The sequence below is a fragment of the Arachis duranensis genome, chromosome 3 (genome assembly GCF_000817695.3).
Source record: "Arachis duranensis cultivar V14167 chromosome 3, aradu.V14167.gnm2.J7QH, whole genome shotgun sequence".
In the NCBI taxonomy this organism is placed as follows: domain Eukaryota; kingdom Viridiplantae; phylum Streptophyta; class Magnoliopsida; order Fabales; family Fabaceae; genus Arachis; species Arachis duranensis.
The window spans coordinates 37,910,231-37,924,090 of NC_029774.3; the positions used below are offsets into that span (position 1 = coordinate 37,910,231).

General features: G+C 33.4%; 1 pseudogene; it reads left to right on the plus strand.

Annotated features, from left to right (window-relative positions):
- Positions 1-303: 303 nt before the first annotated feature.
- On the plus strand, positions 304-1,688 carry LOC110278537 (uncharacterized; annotated as a pseudogene).
- The last annotated feature ends 12,172 nt before the right edge of the window (positions 1,689-13,860 follow it).

The following is a 13,860-nucleotide window of genomic DNA, read 5'->3' on the forward strand; positions in this document are numbered from 1 at the left end:
GAGACACATAAATAGTTAAAGTTAATCCAAAATTTAACACCTCACAGATGACAAAACAGTAAAGTTAATTCAAAACATCTCATCAAATGAGTTTAGAATTTAAAAAAAAAACTTGGTTTTCTTAAACCCAAGCAGCAATATATTTTTATTTTTTAGAAAAATCCTTAAGGAAATCAAGGCTAAAGTCAATTATACACGAGATAGTCTCCAAAAAAATAAGAGCTACTAAATCTCTATCAATAATTTATTGAAAATATAAGTTCTAGAGAAATTATGTAAAAATTAAAATCAAGATTTTAAAACATGTCGAAAACACACATTGAAAAATATAACAGTAAATTTAATCTAAAATTTCTTATCAAATCAGCTTAGAATTCAAAACAATTAAACTTCCCTTTTTTTTAACCCAACCAGCAATATATTTTTATTTTTTAAGAAAAAATCCTTAAGGAAACCAAAGCTAAAGTGAATTATACACAAGATAATGATACAGATCTGTTATGACATTAATTTTTTTTTCTCAGGTTATGATAATGATACAGATTCGAAGAGATCTCACAAACAGTTAAAACCAAGACTGTAAAATTTCTACAATACCCCTTGTTCCTCTTTTTTTCAAACCAAACCCTAACCCTCTTCTAACACACTCACTCACCTCTCACTACCGCACACACTCTCACTCCCCTCACACCCTCTTCCTCATAACACACACCCAGACTCTGACGGAAAAAGAAAGAAAGAAAAAGGAAAGAGAGAAAAAGGTTAACTGCGATAAGAGAAGGGAGGAGGAAGGCGGGAGCTGTCCATGCCGAACCACCATGCATGCGAGGAGAGAGAGAGTCGTACCTCATCACTGCCGGCCTGGAGGACGCCGTTCATGTCCCGCCGCATCGTCACCAGCCACGTCCAGCTCACTGCAGTTGCGTTGGCATCAGAGGCCAGAACTGAGAGAGATGCGTCCAAGAGGGGGGACGAGTGCAAGAGAGGAGACATGGAAGAAGGACTGCCTCCGTTCTGCCTCGCTGCCGTCAAACTGCTACAGCCGCCAAGCCTTATCTCTATCGCCGCTAAGCTTCAACTGTCACCATCTCTATTGGGGGTTACCGTCATTGCTGAATGAAGAGGGAAAGTTTGAGTCGGGCAGTAAAGGGAGGAAGAAAGAGTCGCAATGGAGGAGCCGTTCACCATCGTCCCGTCTGCCGTTGCCATCAACGGAGCTCGTCGTCAGGGGAGCATCACCGACATCACTGCTAATGAACCGTCTCCGTCCTTGTTTTTATCTTGCTCAGCCCCACACCCTCTTCATTATTGTCTCTAAATCAGCACAATTTTTCCCCTGTTCTGACTCCATTTATGAAACTGTAATGCTTCCACCTTTACTCTACTATATTTTCTTCTTGTCTTACATGCTCTGGTTTTAATTGCGATAATATGTCTTTGTTTTAGTACTATCGCCCTACTTTTGTTGCGTTTCTGCTAGAAATTATCTTGAGTACTAGTATTAGTGCTATCATGGAACGGTTGGAGCTGTTGATGTTATGATTACATCTGCGATGTAGCCGTGGAAGTTGCTGCCACCTTCTCGATCCAAATTCTGCACTCATTTGTTTCATTTTACTTCAATCCTCCTCACCTTAGATTCTGGCACTCTGGGTTCGATATCTCGGTCCCTTAGGATCATGTTGTGAGTAGGCTTTACATTTATAATTATTTGGCTTTGCTATAATTATTTTGATATATGGTGACTGAGTTTATATTATACTTACAAAGATTTTTATCAAAAGATTTTAAATTAGTTTGAATGATCGATTTATTAGAACTAAATATTTATTCTTGTTAAGCTCATTTTAATATGCACATGAGATTATATGTTTTTATGAGACTATATGTATGTTTGAAGAAGTTTCATATTATTTTAAAGCATTTGATTTTACTCGAATATGTATTTTTGAAACATTGAAGTATTTGTTGGTATTCACTTATTTTGAAATTGTGAAATATATTTGAAATTCCTTAAGATTGAAAAAATATAATTGAATATGATTTGGATGAGAAAGTATTATTTGATTTGATTTGATACCTCATGTTTGAAAGATCGAAGAATTTGTTATATTTGAAATTATATGTTTGAATTGGTTTGAGAGGCTCGTATTAGAAAACCGTAGTTAGCGGCGGTTATGACGTTAACCTAGATGCATCTGGCTCAGACCTCAGCTAGCAGGGGCGTTGCTAGCCTAACGTGTAGGCCACACGTTGGATCTGTTATTCTGTACGGACATACGAGAGAAAAGGGATGCCCTTAGAGGTGGAGCCGCCCAAGTGTGGACTATTTGATTTGATTTCTGTATGAGAACTCCCTTATTGATTCACTCATTCATATAAATTATTATTTTCTAAATAAAATTATTTTTATAATAATGTTTATATGGTCTCATGTGAATTATAGATGTACTGTCTAGTCACTGGGTTGCGAAACTCACTCCGTTTTTTTTAAATATTTTCCAGGAATAAATATTTAATTATGTGAGTATTTCTATTCAAGAGTAATATCTGCAATGGGTATCTATTCTTTGTTAAGTTCTTCGGCGTCATCTGCTCCATATGTCACAGGCAGGATCCATTCATATTTATTTATTTTATTTTTGTTAAAAATATGTAATTATTTATTCAAAAAAAAATTGTAAATTTATCAAAAATATGTGTAACCTTCTTATTTATCTTATATTCGAATCAGTTAGGCTGGATGGAAAACTATTTTCCTGAGCGCCAGTCATGGCTCATTTTAGGCTGTGACAAAGACCTTAACCAAAGTAGAGGATTTACCGTCTCAGCCCCTACCAATTCTCACAGAGAGTCTCATCCAATAAACCAATGCATTAAACAAACAAATAACAATAAAAAAATTACAAATAAAAAAAAGAAACATTTCTACTAAACACCTAGCGAGTGTCATTTCATATCAGTGAGATAAACTTATATCGGCCATTGTCAACACCTTTCAATCATCTCAATGAAGATTTCTCTGAGATCTTCATTCACAGTCCTTTTTATGAAGTTACTGTTCTTACAATCTTACCCCATCTTAAATCTATCACTCCTCACCATCTGCGACCAATAACAAACATTAATAAAAACCATACGAACATCATGATTAGAAATAAAAGAACAAACAGCAATAACAGATTCCAAAAAAAAAACTTAAATTAAATGAACCTAAAACCCTCACATACCTACTTCCATGATATATTCATGGATTGACAAGACAAAACTTTTTCTTTCTGCAAAACTCAAACAATATTGACCTTCCATGCCAATCAAGTTACAAATCATTGGCGTCGAATATGAGACACAAATAGCTAGATTCAGACAAAAACAAATAAGGCCTTAAAAGTTAGAATAGTAGATGAAGAAGACAAGGAACTAACCCCTTTATTACTGGAGAAATGGCTTTTTTCCAACTAAGACATAATATAAGCAGCCATAAGATAAGACCCAATTTTAAAAATTCCCATGTGGATAATATTTGTAAGGAATACATAAAAGAAATTTCTAACACACAAGATATCCTTACTTATTGGGAATAAACATTTTCAGAATTAACACATTCATTACATTCTAAAATCTCCCACTGCAGTTGCAAAGACACAAATAATAACTACCAATAAAAAATTACATTCCAAAATTAACACATTCATTACATTCTTATTCTAAAACTGTTAGTAATTTGTAGTTGCATGCCAACCCATCATTCACCTCCAAATCAAAAAAGGAATCTTAATCAGTTGGCAGAGATACTGTGTAGATGTATCTAGAATTCGGATTTTCAGAAGTGGCTAGAAATCTAAATGGAGTACCCATGATTATGCTCATCAGGGGCTCCACTGCGTACAAATCCTAGCGCAGCTTTGCATAGATTGGGAGGATCCAAAAATGAGAAAACCTACATTTATCGGATAGGCCTGAGTGGATAATTTTAAGACCATTAACATCTCAAATTGACTTAAAAATTAGGGGCATGCTATTTGCAATAAATCCTTAGTGAGATCCATTTTGACCACTTGATTTACTTTTGCCACGTCGGATTCATCACATTCACCTTCGGCCTCTACCTCACAGCTAGAATTAAATCCATCCTCTGGGACCAAAACATTCCATCAGCAAGCCAATCATACTGAAATACAACTTGAGCTTATAATTTCCAACAATGTTAAATTTAAAAACAAAAAAAAAACAGAAATCTCACTTGAAATGATGGAGAAATTTTGTGTGCTTGCGGTGAGAGGAATCGGAGTTGCTACTAGCTTTTCCGGTGGGGCACCGGCGAGCGAAGGGTATGCGTTTCACGGCATCATCACTCCATATGAGGCAGTGGTTCTTGGAATTGTCATTTTGGGACAAAATGACTTCGCGGGTGATACCTGAAACAAAATCAAAAAACCCTTAAGAGGAAGTCGGCCACGGAGAGAGAGAACACATCGGCCAGAGGTCACACTCACTACATCAGAGGAAGAACTCCGTTCTTGTCGAGCCCTCCTCCACCCCGTTATACTCCATCTCGCCTCTTTGACTCTTCATCGCCCTCTTCCTGTGATCATTCCACCGCTGATGCGTTTGGGAGGGAGAGTCACTGCCTCAGAAGAAGAAGTCTCGAGACATCCTCCGCCTCATTATAGTCCATCTCGCCTGTTGTGTCGCTATGGGTTGAGGATTTCGGAGAGGTCTGCTAGGGTTAGTGTTTTAGGTGGGTGTCGTAGGGATTGGTGATTTCGGAACAATGAAGGGAGAAATTGGCGAAGATTGAAGAGGCACACAAACCTAAAGGTGCAAAACGGAGGTGAAAAGGTAGGGTTTGGGATTAAGAACGGGAGAGAATCTGAGTGGCAATCGCCAGAAAGAGAGAGCAGATAACCGAGAGACGGATGTAATCCACAGATCATCCGTCAGTGATGGTTTTGAAGCAGACAATTCTGTTGGCTTTTACGGAAAAGAAGGAGATCTATAGAGAGATTGAGACACTGACACAATAAAGGAAGGAGGAGAGAGAATGTGTGAGAAACTGAGAAGCGAGAGAGAAGGAGCAGCGCAGAGACAGAAAGAATAAGCTTTACCTTTAGGTTACTACTTTTTCATTTCTTTATTCCAAATCAACGTGAGAGCGACACCTGGCTTAATGAGCCATGCCTATTATACAAGTAATAGATAGATAACCAATGCCATTAAGAGAACAAAGAAAGAAATAAACGTGACTTAAAGAAAGTGAATCGTGGGTGAAGAGAACCATGGAACCTCCAAGCTTCCGACTTCGATTACTTTAAATTTGTAATTCCGATTAAAAAACAAATTCGATAAAAGTGTTCGTATTTTACTCCTCTTTATGTTGACGTCACTTTTGTTCAGGAGGAATCGCTGGTGGAGCTGCTGTCCCTCCATGCAACGTTTGGCCGAGGGAATCCCGAAAGTGGAGTAGCTGATTTTGATGCTTTCTTTTTTGATATCTTGTTCAAAAACCTTCCCGAAAGCTTCTGTTGTCATGATTTCTGTAGGAGGTAGGGGTTTTATTTTAAAATTAACAGTTTTCAATTTAAAAATGCCCAAAAACATAGTAGATAATTACAAATATATTAGTAATTATAATATTATTGAGTTTAGATTCTTGGTTGTGAATGATTGGCTATGATTGTAATTGAGTTTTTGGTTGTGAAACTGAATGCTAATTGATTTTGGTATTATTATGATGATGATTATGTTCGTATGAATTGAAATTCGTTTAGCGCTTATGTACCTCTTGCAAGGTTGTTTGGGATGAATGGTTGTCAAAAGTTCTAATTTTTACTTAATAACGTAATTGGTTGCTGAGTCAAGTTATAAAGAGTAAATTGTGAGGTTGAGGTTTGATAAATGATAAATATATCGAGTCTGGATTTCTAAACTGAGTTCCTGAAATTGCTAAAAGTAGTAATTTTGAGAGTTTATAAATGATTTTATAAGGATTGGAATCATATGTTGGTTGTTGAGAACCTTATGTTTGATAAGTGCTGATAGAAGGCTGGTATACTGTTGAGAAGTTATGAAAGTAAGGGAGCTCGTAAGGGTGGTGAAGTCAAATTTTAAGGGGAGGTTCTGTCCGAATTCTCGTAAAAATAAACGAAAGCGTGATTTTGTTTTGAAAATCTGATTTATAGGCTTATTTTGAGAATTATTTGATATTTGAAAATAGTTTGATTATTAAAAATAATTTGATGTTCCGAATGGTTGAGAAAATGTTTGGTTGGGACCCTTGAAGGGTGGCAAAGCCCAAATTTTAGAAGAAATATTGCAGAAATTTTTATAAAACTCCGAGACTTTGTTTAAAACGTTGTTTAAAAGAAAATTTGATCTAGGAATCATATTATGTGGTTTTTGATTTATTAAGAGAAGTATTATGTTTTAAGTTTAATCTATTGGGAAAATATTTTTGTCTTAAGCTATGATTTGAGTTCAGATTATTTGAAAATAAATTTTATCTTGATTGAACGTTAAAGAAGTTTGGGTAGTTGAAAACTAAACGTTATGATGCTAAGACTGATGAATAACTGAAAGTATACCTATGTGGTGATGTGGAGGTATGAGTGATTACATGGTGATGCAGAGATGTGAGAAATTATGTGGTGATACGGAGGTAAGATTGATTAATTTGGTGATGCGGAGGTATGATGCAAAGAAAGAAAATGAGAAACCATGGATAAAAGAGAGAATTGAAAAGGGATAATTATTCATGAGAATTGTAGGTTTGAATGGCCCTTTGTGCCAAATTGCTAATGTGGGAATGTCTGCCTAACTGATAGCTAGAATGAAAAAGATAATTGAGAATTGTTTGTTTGACTAGGCCTTTGTGCCGAATTGCTAATGCGAAAGTACCCACTTGACTGATAGCCTAAGATTGTTAATGCAGAAATGTTCGCCTAACTGATAGCCTGTTTCTTACTATTATGCATATAGAAATGTTATTATAATTTGGTCTAATTGACATGGGTAACTGTGATGCCAAGGTATCCTAACTGACATGGGTTCGCCCATGATGATACCAATGTGTCTGACTGACATAGTAGAGAAACCATATTTGGGGTTCGCTTTGAGTAACGTCGGGTTGCGGGTAGACAACCAAAGCATGAGCTCATGACCTGCATAGGAAACGCATTCATCATATGCATTATGTGAATTGCTTGAGTGTTCCCGTATGTTGTGCTAAGTTATTTGTGAATTCCTTGTATTTGATTTATGTGTGAATTGTTTGTGTGTTTGTATTACATGTGTGCTTATGCTTGTTGGCTTCAGTATATGTCAGGGATTAAAATAACCGAAAACTGATTACTGTAACTTAAAACCGAGTGACATAATTAGAATTTGTTTAAAGTAAAATAACTTGAAGAGAACTAACTAATTATTTAAAGTAAGTTTTAAGAAATTCTAAAGGTAATTATTTTAAAAGTTATAGGTAATTATTTGCATTTTATTTTTTTTTACTCTCATTAGATTTTATTTTTCCCTCGTCGTTTATTGTTTTGGTTTTTAGAGGGGTAGGACTTGTATTTGAGAATCTTGAAATAAGTCTATATATATAATGCTTTGTGAATATATAGATAGATATATGTATCATTTTGATAAAGTGGTTAAAAGTAAAGACTTTTTGTTTTCTTGATTAAAATTCCGATTCATATTCACAAAGACTCGATATTAAATAAAGAGAGTATAAAATAAAAAGGTTTATAGGTAAGTAACGCTTGAGCTTTTAGTACGATCATGAGGTGCTAAAAGTTAGGGTGTTACAGAGCCCAGACACAATAAGAGACAACAATGCAACCCTCATAACCCTTATCCCGAAAGTGAAATAGCCAGACTCAATCACCCTTTTTTACCCCCATCTCATTGTGCAATGTGACTTATAAGTGCGTGTCAAAGATAATAGTAGAAAGGCTCAAACTGACCTTGAAAGATAGAATTTCTCCGTATCAGTCAAGCTTTGTCTCAGGAAAAAATCCATGATAACATAGTGATTGCTAAAGAGATGACACACATTATGAAAAAGATAAAGGGGAGAAGAGGATTTATGGACATAAAATTCAATTTCAAGAAGGCCTACGCTAGAGTCCGCTGGAGTTTTTTGAAGGAATGTCTAGATGATTTTGATATAGGAGCTCAATTAACTAATCTCATTAGGGAATGTATCTTGTCAGTGTCCTACAACTTGTTGTGGAATAGTGGAAAGACTGAGAGTTTCAGACCGACAAGGGAAATCAAGCTAGGAGACCCCATCTCACCTTACCTCTTTGTTATTGTCATGGATAGGCTCTCTCACTTGATTGTGGATCTTGTGGCTAGCAAGTCTTGGAAACCTATAAGTGTTGGAAGACAAGGACCAAAGATCTCCCACTTGCTCTTCGCAGATGACTTACTAGTGTTTGCAGAAGCAAATGAAGAACATATACAGGTTGTCATGAATTGCATGAAGACCTTTTATGAAGCATCAAGCTTAAAGATTAGTATTTCAAAAACATCGGTGGTGTTTTCATCAAATGTCAAAAGGGAAGAAAAGGCAGCAATTTGTGAAAAATGTAACTATCAAGAAAAATCATGTCTAGGTCAGTACTCGGGAGCAATGCTAACAAATCATAGGAGAGTCAAGGACAAATTCAAAAATATTATAGAAAATATGCAGAGTAAGTTGAAGGGCTGAAAAATGAATTGTTTGTCATTGACGGGCAGGATTACACTGATAAAATCAGTTTTTATTCTGATGTCCAATTTTAAAATGCAACATTCAAAAATGTCAAAAGGTCTTTGCAATAAATTAGAGACAATGCAGAGAAGCTTTATCTGGGGTGAAGGGCCAGACCAGAAAAGGATTCATCATCTTAGTTGGCACACCTTATGCTAACCAAAGCTACAGGGAGGTTTAGGAATGAGGAAAATTCAAACTATGAATGATGCTTTTTTGATGAAAATAGTTTGGAGATTTATGAAAGCGCCTGAAGCGTTGTGGTCACAGGTGCTTACACACAAGTATAAGGAAGGTCCTTGCTTACAAAGCAAACCTAGTGATTCTCCTTTTTGGAAAGACATTGCAAAACTATGGCATGCTTTGAAAGAATACTGCTCTGTTGCTATTGGAGATGGCTCTACTACCTCCTTCTGGGATGATGTTTGGGTACAAAATGAAGGATGCCTCAGCAGCAAAGCTCTTACACCCATTCCAGATGAGCAAAAGAATGGGAAGGTAGTCGAATACATAAATGGCAGAGGTGAATGGGATTTAGAAAAGCTCATGGCTCTGCTTCCCACAGAAGTCATAGACAAAATTAGATAAATACCTCCACCAAAGGACGGTCAAGGTGAAGATAAAATAAGATAGAACCACATGATAAATGGGAATTTCACAGTAGCTTCGGCCTACAAAACATTAACAAATCACTCATCCATGGAGACTAAAAGGATATAGAAAGTCATATGGAGGTGGAAAGGACCAGAGAGGATCAGAGTATTTATGTGGCAAGAAGCACATGGAAGGCTCCTAACAGCCAGCAGAAGATCCCGCATGATGAGAACAGATCCAAACTGTCATAGATGTAATCGAATACCTGAGACTGGGTTACATGTTCTAAGAGATTGTCCATATGCAGCATCAATTTGGATCGAGTTGGTTCAACCTAGTGCAATTGCAATTTTCTTTGGAGTGAATCTGGCTAAATGGATAGATTTTAACCTCTCAAATCAGATTGAAAAATCATCAAATTACAACTGGATAGATGAGTTCTTTGTATCGTGGTGGAGAATATGGAAGTGGAGAAACCAAGATCTCTTCTCACAACAAGTTACAAGGCCAAGGAATGTGGTCACAATAATTAAGGCCTCAGTGAGCAATTACAAAGAAGCAGTTAAAAAGAAGCTAATTTGAGCAGAACCTGAGAATCTCCAAAATCATCGACAAGCCTGGGAACCACCACCCAAGGGTCGGGTGAAATTAAATACCGACGGATCAGTCAAAGAAAAAGCAAAGAAATCGGGCTGCAAGGGGCTTTTGAACACAAAAGGGGAGGGGATTGGAGGTTTCACTGCAACATTGGGATATTTCCAGATAACATAAGCAGAAATATGAGCAGTTCTATATGGATTACAAATGACGTGGAATTTAGGAATGACAAGGGTGATTGTGGAGATGGATGCATAGAAGTTTTAAAAGAAATCAACACATACCAACCAACTAAAACAATAGATCCAATTCTAAGGAGAATAAAAGAGTACAAAAAACGTCCTTGAAAAAATAAGTTTCAGTATGCAAATAAGAAAACTAACAATTATGTAGCTTGGCTTGGAAAGATCAGCATTAACCATCAATATAGATTCAATTTCATCGATAATTCACCGGCAGATATAAAGCGCTTGCTGCAAATAGATGTTGTAGAGATACAAACTTCTTGTAATTTGATAAACTTGTATTTTTTTTTCTTTTGAGCTTAGGCTCCTATGTTTACCAAAAAAAAAAATTATAAATACGTATTTTTCAAATGAATAATACTAAACAGTTAATTTTTTACATTTTTTTTAAATTATTTTTTATTTTAAATTATAAATCTTTAATTTTAGATTTTAAGTTATAAACCTTAAAAAAAGGTTCGTTATTATTAATTAACTAAAAATTAGTTCTCTATATTTCTTTTTAAAATTAATATTTTACTAATATTCTTTTAAATGAAAAAGCCGTTGGTTTGGTGTAGTTAGCGTTCGGTCATTTTTCTAGAGATACCTATAATTTGAATGTAAACTCTTCTTAAATTATTCTGCCTGGCGCACATGTATTTAAAAGAAACCTCCAGTGATAACCTGATTGCATTTATAATAAAATTATGTTAATGTATACAAATTCTTGCCATATTAGCTGTTGCCTCAGATAAGTCAATTTAAAGAAATCTCCCAATCCTAGAAAACGTATATAAAATATGAGGGACTTTTAGGTAGCGTTCGCTTTCTATGAAATTACCATGATTTTTCAATAAGTTCATCAACTCTTCTTGTTAGAATATAGAAAATGCGTGCTTACATTTTCGTCAAATAGACAAATACCCGTATTGTAAATATCTTCAAATCGTTTATATGTAAACCCTACTCGCGATCGTTACGTGCAAAATACAATTCACAAACTTATTCGAAGAGCGAGAAGCTGAGGAGTTGCATTGATTTTTTTAGGGTAAAGTATTAAATTTATATTTGGACGTAATCATATTTTAGTCTTTAAAATTTAAAGTATTTTATTTAAATTTAAAAAAATTATTTAGTTTTAATGTAGTTGCATCGAGAGGTTAAAGTTAAATAATTAACAGAATGTCCTACATGATAGTAATACAAAAACAAGATCGATAATCTGGAGAGCAAGTGCAAACTCTAGAGGTATAAAATCAATCGTGGATGTATTAATACATTTATTTATCATTCTTTTAGTTCTATAAAAAATATTTCATTTAAATTGTAAGAAAAATGATAAATAAATATATCGATGCATTTAGCCATTTACGATTGATTTTGTGTCTCTGGAGCTTTGTACTTGTTCTTTAAATTATCGATCTTGTTCTTGTACTGCTATCATGTAGGACATTCTGTTAATTATTTAACTTTGACCTCACAGTAGGACTACATTGAATCTAAATAAAACTTTTTTAGATTTAAATAGGACACTTTAAATTTTAAGGACCAAAATAGAATTACACCTAAACATAATAGACCAATTTAATACTTTACCTTTTTTATGAAAAAATAAAGGTGATGAACCATCATTTTTTTGAAAAAAATATAGATAGAATTTCTAGTAAATATGTTTCACGAAAGATATTTTGTTAATTAAAATTGTTAATATATTAATTATTCACAAAATATATTAACAAATTTAACACCTAATCAAATATAAAAGTATACACATTAAATTCTTTGAAATTTTAGATAACGAATATTAAAATTAATTATTAGTAAAAAATTAAATTCTTTCATATGAAAATAATCATTAAAAAAATTATTATTTAATTTTGTTTTTATTTATAGAAATCCTGATCTTCTTAGTTAACGGAGATTTTTGTCCTTTATGACCATTTTGTATATGTATTTTAATGCTATAAATTTTGTGTCATAATATGTAATATCAGGATCGACATAATTTTAAAAATTTATATTTTCATAATAATATTACGGGTAAAAATACTAGTAAGTGAATAAAAGAGAGGCCATACATAAAAATAATATTGTGGGACAAGTTAAATCTCACTTTGATCTTTGAAATTGGCGAATTGCACTAATTTAATCTCTGATTTTTTAATTACTATAATTTAATCTCATAAGTAACAATTAAAAAATTAAGAATCAAATTAATACAACTCGCCAATTATATCATAATTTATCTTGATTTAGAATTTTACAATGTGTTGACAAAAAGAAAAAAGAAAAATACATCTATTAAAAAACAAGTACTGTAACTAAACCCAAACAAATAAATAACTGAATGAAACTCAAACTTTTGTTTTTACAATTGCACTGGGTTTTTTTTTCCCCTTTCTTTTTTTACCAGTTTGCCTTTACTTTGGTTTGGTTTTTGTTATGTAATTTTAATTTTCAATAACACTTTACAGTGTGTTTTTGTTCTATATGAATATTGAATTCACTTTTCAGTTTTAGTTTAATATAGGGGATATTTGAATTTTTTTTCTTTAAGATTAAATCTAATCTTTGTTCATGAATGAAATATTTTTTTATATAAAAAATCGTTATTACACTAGCACACTACTAAAAAAAAATTAGTTTTACCGAATTATACATTTATAATTATTATTAATATATATATATGTTATAATGGTGCCACTAAATAATTATACTTATATTCTAATTTTAATCTTAAAGCTATTTTTTTTCTTTTTTTTCCCTTTTTTCTTTCGTCAGATCTCAATCTGAAAGTACTTCGCTCACATTCTCATCGGTCACTGCCAATTATCACGACACCTCCGCCACTTGCACCATCACCAATCTCATACTGCAACCGATCAATCAAAAGGCGATTTTGATTAGATTATTTACATTGTTTTTCCTTGCCCAATGATTACAAATTAATTCCTTAAAATTGAAAATTTATTGTTAAAAAAATTCATATTAATTTCTATAAAAAGGACTTAATTTGGAAATATAATTATTATTAGTGGTAAATTAAATGCATACAACATAATTAGAGAGAATAAATTCCACTTTCTCACATATATTAGATAACTAGGTTTATATGAGTGAAATAAATAAATTTAGATGTATAGCCATATGTAAATTAAAAATATTACGTGCACATTAAAATTGGGCCATTTTTTTGTGTATATATATATTTATTTGATTTATTTTTAATATATATTTTATCTTAATTTTAACTATTAATATATAATATAGTATTATAAATTTATTCTTCTCGTTCTCATGAAAAATCACTTGTGTGATTAAGAGAATCTGTTGCATCATCAGAAAATCCACATACAAAAGTTCATAAGCAACTGATCAACTAACGAATAATTTTCCGTCTCATAATTTTCTTCCCGCGTTAGCTATACCTAATCACGATCATAGTCATACTAATAAACATTATCATTTGGACCCTTCATCAGTACTCCTTGCAATCACTTTCCTTTCCCTAATTTTTTGTTACACTTCAACATCGAAAATTGAACATCAGTATTAAGTATTCGATTTTTGACATGGAAATAACATAGAAGAAACGTGCATGGGACCAAGCTATAGCTAACTAGTATTATGAAATTTCGGTAGATTAATAGATAAATAATGCTGAAAAGCTAACTTTTTTAGTTAATG